This window comes from Olea europaea, chromosome 18, assembly GCF_002742605.1.
Source record: "Olea europaea var. sylvestris chromosome 18, O_europaea_v1, whole genome shotgun sequence".
Lineage (NCBI taxonomy): Eukaryota > Viridiplantae > Streptophyta > Magnoliopsida > Lamiales > Oleaceae > Olea > Olea europaea.
The window spans coordinates 11,155,964-11,165,507 of NC_036254.1; the positions used below are offsets into that span (position 1 = coordinate 11,155,964).

Consider the following 9,544-nt stretch of genomic DNA (forward strand, 5'->3'; position numbering starts at 1 on the left):
TAAATTATATTTTAATACGCTTTTTTAAGTTGAACCAAATAGGAGCTTAATATTATTCTATTGTATAAGTGTAGTGTAGGGTGTTAATTCGGCTCGTCGGGTAGGGTTACCTGTGGCTCGGCCTGAAAAAGTCCAAGTCAGAGCCCCATTTTGAGGAGCCAGCTCGAGTTTTTAGCCCATGAATTAAAATAAATAAATTGAAGACCTTCTTACAGGCATCAGCTGATGCCTATGTCTTATTATGAAAAAAGAGTTTGCTCAGCCCAATAAGGTTCGAGCCAAAAGTTTAGGGCGAACCTAAATTTTTTGATCGAGTAAAAGCTTAGTTCGGCTCGAATAAAAAAAGCTTGAAATCATTTTAACTCAAGTTAAGTTTGAGCCCTAAGTTTCGACTCGCGAACCATCTCGACTCGACTTGTTCAAATCTCTACTTCGTAGTAGGTGAGTCTCTCACCCTGCATGCCCACAAACCAAGAATGGGATGTATTTGCTTACAGTATGTGTCCTGCAAATAGAATAGGCCCACTATATTGTATTGTCTTTCACTCAGAAATAATAATGATGCTGCTATCTGCATGCACTTATATTATCATTTCAAATGTTTCTTCTTACTCCACTTATTATCATTTCAAGCCTGCCCTTTACTATTTCTTGATAAAGGATCACTATACAACACTCATTCACAAACTCTAATATATCCCCCCTTTTTCCCTGAATTTTACTTCTTCAGACGGAAGGGTCATATTCTCCTTGTGTTCGACTCTTACTCAAGTTTTAAATTACTTTATTAATAAGTTTACTTAAGATTTTACTCTAGATCTCTACAAATGGTGTAGAGTCATGCTCCAAATATAGCCACACGAAATATAAGTTGAATTCCCTTTGCAAAAAATCCAAATGAAATTTGTGACCGTGAACTCTCAAAAATGGTGAAATCGTCGTGGGAACACCCGTTGTTGTAATTTGTTGTTCAATTTATAATAATGAGTATATTGGAATGATAAATCATCCATATGGGTGTGTAAAGTAAGTACGAAAATATCGAAAACAAAATGAGAAGAAAAACTGGAGTTGAAATTTTGGCCTAGACGAGTTCTCAGGCTTAGCGTTGGACGAGTGCTCACTTTCAATAACTCGAGGCCAAAACCTTGGCCGGAGCGATCAGTCGATTTTGTTTTGACCATTAGATTTGAAATTTTCGATTCGTTTTTTTACCACAGCTTAATGAAAAAATGTATGTTTGCACGAACCTTTGAGGTCTTTTCGTGCTGTATGATTGAAAATCTATATATATGAGATATATTCCATCCCTCCACACAATTATTACACCACCAAAAATTGAAATCATTCCATTCATAGAGAGTTTTTCAAAGGTCTCTTTACATATTCATGTTTTTGAGTGTTCTTAAAGTTTTAAGGAGAAAACACAAATGCTTATTTTCTTTCTTCTTCTAAGGGTTGTTAAATCCTGTAAACCATTGACTTGAGCCATTTTAAGCATAAAAAACAATCTTAGAGAATGCAAATTTAGTTCGAGAACAGTGATTACATGCTAAAGTTAGTTTTCGGTGCTTCTCTTTCTTTGGTTTCTTTTCTCCACTTCCTTGTTCATGTGATGATATAGACATTGATGGAGTATGGGATCTTTTGAATGAAAGAAATATTGACGAATGAAGTCAACATGTAAGGGGGACAATGATAATGAGGTATATTTTGATCACAAGCAATTTGTTAAAACTGTAATAAATCTCAAATTAATTAAACTCGAAAAGAATAAAGTGTAAATAATGAGACTGGGTAATCTTCATAATAGGTTAATTTTATAAGAATTTGAAAGGCATTATGCATTAAATGAAAATTTTAATAAATTATATTACTCAGGATAATTGGAACAAAATGTCCTTATCCCTCACCACCCGTGTGCAAATCCTCCCTATTTATCAAAAGGTTGATCTAAGGGTGAAAATATCAAATTTGAACCGATAATGATGATACACGCAAAAAGTGGTAAATGATAAGAACGTTTTGTCCCAATTATCTTAATTGGGGAATAGGAAAGAAAGCAAAGTAAAAGCGAGAAGAAAAAAGTGAAAGTTGTTAGTCTTCTTATATTGATTGTAGACTTATGGTGGGATTTTTATGAGCAAAGGGCTTTTTCTTGTCTCAATAAAAAGAAGAGAATCCTTCGGAACAATAAAGTAGATGTTTGTGAAGCCAAAATGGAAAGAAAGAACAAGTAGAAGAGAACGCGATACAAAAGTCATTAACATTCTTCAGGAGCAATATGAGGAAGGTCCTCAGTCAAAAAGCTGAAGAATTAGTAAAGTTTCATATTGTTGGCTACTTTCCTCTTGTCACATGGTAAGAACATTCATCACGATCTTTATCATTTCACTGTTCTATTAAAGATAAAATAGATACAGATTATTTAATCATCTAATTTTTATACAAATGGATCATATAATATTAAAATATATTAAGCCCCCGTTTAATTCCCATTCTTTACCCACAAAAATGAAAAATATGACCGTTATCAATCACAACATGTCACCATATTTGACTTTTTATTTCTTGTGTGGGTCATGTAACAACTATATTTTTCATTTTTATTCTTAGAAAAATGGGAATTAAATGAGGCCTAAATATTGAGTTTAAGTCTCATTGCTATACATTTATAAAAATCACACGACCTACAAGTACGGTTGCATTCAGCTACTAGAAATTAGTTTTTCGTGTGCAAGCCATTTTCTACAAAAATAGGGATTCATTGGACACACTCTTGAAGGACAAATAGAATGTCTAGTTCATTTTAGGAAATAAAGAACATGGAAAATTAGTTTACTCAATGGATAATAAATGAGACATTGATACTTAGAAAATTAGTCTACTCAATGGACAACTCACGTGAATGAGCTTAGAAAATTTGACTATCCAATTGACTTTAAATTGAGAGAATAGAATGAGTTAACATAATCAGAGTAAGCAAATCATGAGTTGATTTGATCTAACTCTATCAGGATAATTTCTTTTGAAGAGAAGAGTCAATGTAAAAGGAGTTCGACTAGATTTGGTGGGATCAAATTTGATAACGAATACACAAATCAATTGAAGTTTCTACTGGTAAGCTTCTCTATGTCCATAGTTAACTATTTTCTACGTCGTATTACAACACAATAACTACAAACTCTGAAAGAGAAAAACAAGTCGAAGCATGTCTGGACAAACATCCTAAGTAATGACATTTATTGCAGCCACATGTGTCACATTTTCTTTGTGTAATTAATCACATTGAGAAGGCGACTCAATCAGCCTAATGTCCCACCCTGCCTCGCCTACTATGAATCACGTGACAATCCTAAAAAAATTTCATTGTTTTTTTATTTGTGGGACGACACGTGTCACACAATCTTCATTCAAAACCCTTTATTTCTTTTTCTTTTCTTGGTTAAAAAAATGCAGAAATAATGCAGCCCTGTTTTAGCGTTGCTCAAATGGCACTCAACTTCACTTGTATATTCATATCCCCTTCCTCCTCCCTCCAAAAGGAAAAATGGAGCTTGCTCTTGAAAATCCATTGGCGAGCTTCGAAGACCAGCAATACGATGACGTTTCAGCTCTCTTCGCCAATGAATCAGATCACATGCCTTGGCGTCTTCTCTCCTTCAAATCCTCCGATCTTCGTTTCTTTATTCAACGCCATGCTGTCTCGCAAATCTTTAATTTAAATTCATTATCCAGAAAAAAAGAGAATTCATTAGTTTTTTTGTGTAAAAATTTAATTGATTTGTGTTTTTTCTATATATTTTCAGGCGTAGCTATGTTATGGTTTAGATCCATTTGTAGTCTACCTCTCTGTCAATTACATCGACCGCTTCCTCTCAAAACAAGAAATTCTAGTAAATATTTATACTATTATTTGATTTTGTATTAGTGAGCAATGTATTAAACTTGATACTAATCCAGGAAAAAAAGCCGTGGATTGCTCGCATTCTGGTAGTTGCAACCCTATCACTCGCTTCGAAGATGAGCAACTGCAATTTAGCAAATTCAATCTCCGATTTATAGGTACACTATATATCATATGATTAGAATATTGCGTAAGTTAAGAATGCCAAAATTAATGCATAATTTCCATCGAAACAAAGGCAAAAGGGTTTTGAATTCGATGCACATTCAACTCAGCGAATGGAGGCTATCATTCTGGAGGCTCTAGGATGGAGAATGCGATCCATCACACCTTTCTCATTTCTCAATTACTTCATCCCTCTCTTCGAAATCGATGATTCTTCGTTAATCATTGCTCCTTCGAAATCGATGATTCTTCGTTAATCGTTGCTCTCAAACAACGAGCTTCATATATCATCCTTGATTCGCAACATGGTAATTATCTACTTTTCAAAAGAAAAAAGAAAAATGATAAGCTTGATAGTGACAAATGTCATTTTAATTTTCAATTCCAGAATTAAAGCTTCTGGAGTATAAACCATCGACAATCACAGCCTCAGCGCTTCTCTGTGCGACTCAGGACTTAATTCCACTCAAGTTTTCTTCATTTAAAGACAAAAGTTCATCCCGTTAATACATAAATCAAGTAAGATACTATAAATTATACACATATTAACCTCTCAAGTGTGAGCATATTATTTAATTTGAGTTCGAGATTCGTCGAACTCAATATTTAAAAATTGTGCACATATCAGCACATTTAATTGTGAAAGATGGTTAATATTAATTAATTCTGTTCATGAGATTAATTTGTTATTTTTGCTAATGAGATTAATTTCATTGTACTATTGTAGGAGAGGTGGTTAGATTGCTTGCGCGCAATGAAAGAGATTTTGGCGAATGGGAACGAGTCAAATCTTCATGCATCAGCAAGTTGTATGTTGACACCCGTCAGCATCATTGACTTCCAACGCACAATATCTGAAAGCAATAATACCAGTACTTGAAATCATGTAATTCTCAAAAGACACTGCACCAAGAAACTGTGGAGATTGAATAATGGACGTTGCTACATGTACATTAAGCGCTGTTTAGACATACGGCTTTACCTATGAAGCCTCAGTAGGCGTTCTTTCTCCAAATATTAAATTAAAAATGTAAAAGAAAATGTTTTAAAAAGGGGGTAAAAAGAAGAAATAACTGTTACTACTTTTCTTTTGTGTGTGTGTATATATTTTAATATTTTTTTTAATATTTTTATACCAACAGACTTAAGAGGACTTCTATTGTTGCCATCAAAATGGGTAATTAATTAGAAGAAAGATATTTTGGAAGTTTTTCCAGGAAAGGATAAAGACCACATCCTAATAATCAGTATCCGAGCATCGTCTAAACATAAGACTCTGGCTAGGAGCTAGAGAAGGTCGTGTATAAAAAGTGAGACCTTGTTTGAAGCAATACAGAGAAACTCCATGCTCTGAATTGAAGAACTCGGAATTAGCTATGCAGAAGCTAACAGAACCCAATGATGCCAGCTAAGCTTGTCAAGCCACAAGGTCAAGAGAAGGCCTTCGTGCCTCTTTATAAGCAACACAGAAATTTCATACATTTCAAGAACTCAAAACTAGCTATATTCGAAGCCACCCCAATTCACCCGAAAATTTCAACAGCAGACGAAAATTACCCTCAAAATCCTAGATAAGACAACTTCATTTCTGCTGAAGGACACAATCTCTAATATATAATATAATATATTAAATATCTGAGAATAATTTTTTTGGACCATTTTAGCCTTATTATAATTCAATTATTTCAATAATACCTTACTTTTCGTTTTTCAATATGTATTTAATTTATTTAACCATTTAACTACTATCAATGTACGTGTATATTTGACAAATTCATTTAACCTGTGGGATTTCGAATTTGCTATTATTAATTCTCAATTAATTAATATTCACGTTCATTTAATTAATATTTAGTGTTATTAATTCTAATTGACAGTTAATTATAATTTCCCATTCAAGAATGTATTTCATTATTAATATTCATGTATCCTAAATGAATGAATTCACAGTCATTGTTATGTATATATTCCATGATAGTAATTCTAAATTAATTAACATTCACGCATATTCAAATATTACCTTTACAGTACTTATAAAGTATTTCATAATAACGTGAAATGTTAACTAGTATAAACAAAAGTGCCCGTTGCTAAAAACTTGCTGAAATTGATCGAAATTGATCAATTACAACACCATCTTGAGCCCCCCCCAGTTAAAATTAAAATAGATAGAATAGTATTTTTTTGAAGAATTGGTGGTTGAAAAATAAGAAAAAGTTTTCGATTTACACATAATATTATTTTATTGAAGATTGCGTGATTAAAAATAGGAGGGAAAAAATGAAATTAAATTTAACAACGGCCAAAAGGGGGCTAAGCCACCTAAAAACCTAACATTGCTATGACAATTGACTATTTTGAAAAAAATTCAACATTTTCAAGATTTTCCCGTTAATTGAAGTCAGCCCAACAAAAGGATGAAGGGCAAGAACTTGATCCACAAAAGGTTTTTGTAGTCAATATAATGTCCTAACAGAGCGCTCAAAGATCAAATTAGTATTTAACAACTCAATTCAGAGTAATGGTATAATTGTTGCAATGAGACAAGAAAGCCAGTTTGGATGACATGCATACAAAGTAACTGGCTATATGAAGACTAAATCTAAAATCCAGTTTTTAAAAACATGTCATGACCAGGCCAAACATGAAGCATAATCCCCTTTTTATATATTATATAAATAGGGTTCCAAACCTGCCCATCCTGATGAAAAAGCCCCTTCTATCATATTAGTCAAGCCACAAGTCAGAGAAATTAAATCAATCGTATCATTTGAATGGTAATTTTAGGGAACCATACAACAGCATATATGCAACAAAGATAAATAGAGCTGGCTATCCATTCAGAGTGATGATCATCACCTGTCACATGAGCATTACTCAACAAAGATGTTACATAGTTTGAATCAATATAACTACTAGTATATGTCTTCAAACTGCCTGTGCATTAAATTTTTAGCATATTAATTTAAGAGATCGTCAGCTATAAAAATGTTATTAGTAAGACTATACGTTCTTCAGGAATTCTCATGGAACAATCCACAGGAATCAGACCATATATGTACCGTCAATAGATGACGTCTTTACACTTCCATTAAAAAATGTAAGATGCTGTCAGGAGCATTATTCAAAATGTGGGCAGCACAATGCTGAAATCAAGTTTATATATGTACCCTTACCCTTTCTTTGCCAATTAAACATGCAACATATATCTAAGACAAAAGAAAAAAAATAATAATCAAAGACGAGTGAAGAAATACACAGCATTCATAATCTAGAACAAAATTGCATATTTTTCTCTAAATGAAATTTTAATGTAAGCCAGCTTAGTGAAAAAGTTAAACTATCAGCAAATATACCGGTGCAGGTTCATCTTCATCTTCCCAAGATTCTTTCACATCATTATCATCCACATCTTCATCATCCCGGTTACTCTTTAGTTGCTCCTTTTTGAGAAGATCTGGAATTGTCTCATCCTCTGAATTATCAAATACGTTGGCATTCAAAAACTTGTCTACCTAAAGAACTTTGGATAAATTTGATGAGGAGAATGAATATCATTACAAACCCTTAATAAACCAAAAATGAATAATGTAGACTACGCAAATTTGAAAGCATGCTTCATTGTCAAAGCTAACAACATCTTAATTTAGCTTTTCATACACAATGTGACGCCAAATTGATCAGAGTGCGTAGAAGGGATTTATCTTGTTTTCCTCATCAAAACCCATGAAAGTTTGGTAGAAGGGACTTCAGTCATTTTCCATATCAGAAGACATATAAGTACCACAACGCATTGATTACACCAAAAGACACCTCTGAAGGACTTCTATTTATTGCCAACCAAAAGCCATAAATCTGATACCATAGCACCCATACTAATTAAGCAACAAAATACACGTTTATGAATTACGAAAATAGACCGAATTTAATAGCCAATTTCTTGTAAAAGGGAAAAAACCAAATATATTCATTGATGTATGTTTATAAGAATCTAGTCATAGAGTAAGGGGAAAAAACTAAGTATGGTGCCCAAGACGAGGAAGAAAGAGAGAAAGAATGAAACATTACCCCAGTCCTCCATCAACTATCAACTTTTGCTCACTGAAAGACTTCAAAATTTAGATAACTGCAAGAATTCAGATAAATTTATGACGAGGATTTCGTAATAAAATAATAAACAAATTAAATCCGAAAAATGAGAGACAGATCCAACAAATTATATATGATAATCATAAAAGGGGATAACTAAAAAATACAACCAAGATTAAAAGTTGAGACAATAAAAACGCATGTACCCGTACTTACAATTCAAAATATTATAGAAAAAGGACGAACCTGTTAAATTAGTATCAAAACCCCTACGCACCGCTTGACAGGCGAAAATTACAACTCGCAATCGAGAGAAGATTCAAAGATTTCAGTGAGCTAAGTATAGACGGAGATTAAAGAGGAAACTACAAAGGCCAGACAAAGAATCTGATTTATTACGGTTTTTGGTTATTTTCTCGTCTACTTTTAAAAATATTCGATTTCTTTTTCGACCTTTCTTAAATATTCGATTTTTTTAATGAGAATCTCACCGTCATTTGGGTTTACCCTTCCTTACAAGAAGGCTGAAGGATTCTTTTTGGGTGTTTATTTAATGTGATGAATAGTGTTAAATTAAAGTAATTATATAAATTTCCCATTTTACCATCTCTTCCCTTTTGTAACAATTTTTTATTCCATCTATATCATTTTGTTCTTTTAGAATTAATATCTATTAATTTATTTATAACTCTTTAATGTGATGGTTATTTTCATTTAACATTTATTTTTAAATTCTGATAGAATAATAATTGATAATTATTGATACAATAAATTAAAATCATTCATTAAAAAATCGAAAGTTACAAATTTGAAAATTAGAAGTTAAGAATAAATTAGCACTGGAATAATTATTGATTAAATAAATTAAAATTTTTCATTAAGCCACTTTTTGGCTCCATTAAAATGATAATTCATTTTTTTCTCTTCTTATCAATCACATATTATCCAATAAAATAATATTATACGTAATTTAAAATTTTTTTCCTTTTTTAATCTCGTATTTTAAAAATATATTATTTCAAATATTGGAATTTCAAATAATGAGGGTTAAAGGGGGGATATTATTTTTAATTTAACTATTTTAGTAATAATATAATTTCTAATTAAACAGTTTTAAAGTAACACCAAATTTTGTGTAACTTTTACATTAAAGTTGGTGTAAAAAAAGTTGGTGCAAAATTTGGAGAGATTACACCAAAGTGCAACAAATTTGATGTAAATCTACATCAAATATGATACAAACCATTGGGAATCATCTTAGACGGTATAATTGCACCCCGCCCCCCCTTCTTTTGAACATCACATGAGTACCAAAGGTGTTCAAAAAGATAAGGCTAAGGGTGTTGTTGGTTTGCGTTTCCATTTTCTGTTTTCTATTTTAAG

At 32.3% G+C, this 9,544-nt stretch overlaps 1 long non-coding RNA gene across 2 annotated transcripts; it reads right to left on the reverse strand.

The window, feature by feature from the left end:
* Positions 1-7,316: 7,316 nt before the first annotated feature.
* On the reverse strand, positions 7,317-8,658 carry LOC111367443. 2 transcript variants are annotated; one of them, XR_002697820.1, is made up of 3 exons: positions 8,408-8,658; positions 8,141-8,198; positions 7,317-7,547 (listed from the first exon to the last, which is right to left on the reverse strand). It is a non-coding gene; the product is annotated as an uncharacterized LOC111367443 (long non-coding RNA). The 2 variants fall into 2 exon arrangements; XR_002697821.1 differs by having other exon boundaries at positions 7,544-7,595; positions 8,408-8,561.
* Positions 8,659-9,544: the final 886 nt, after the last annotated feature.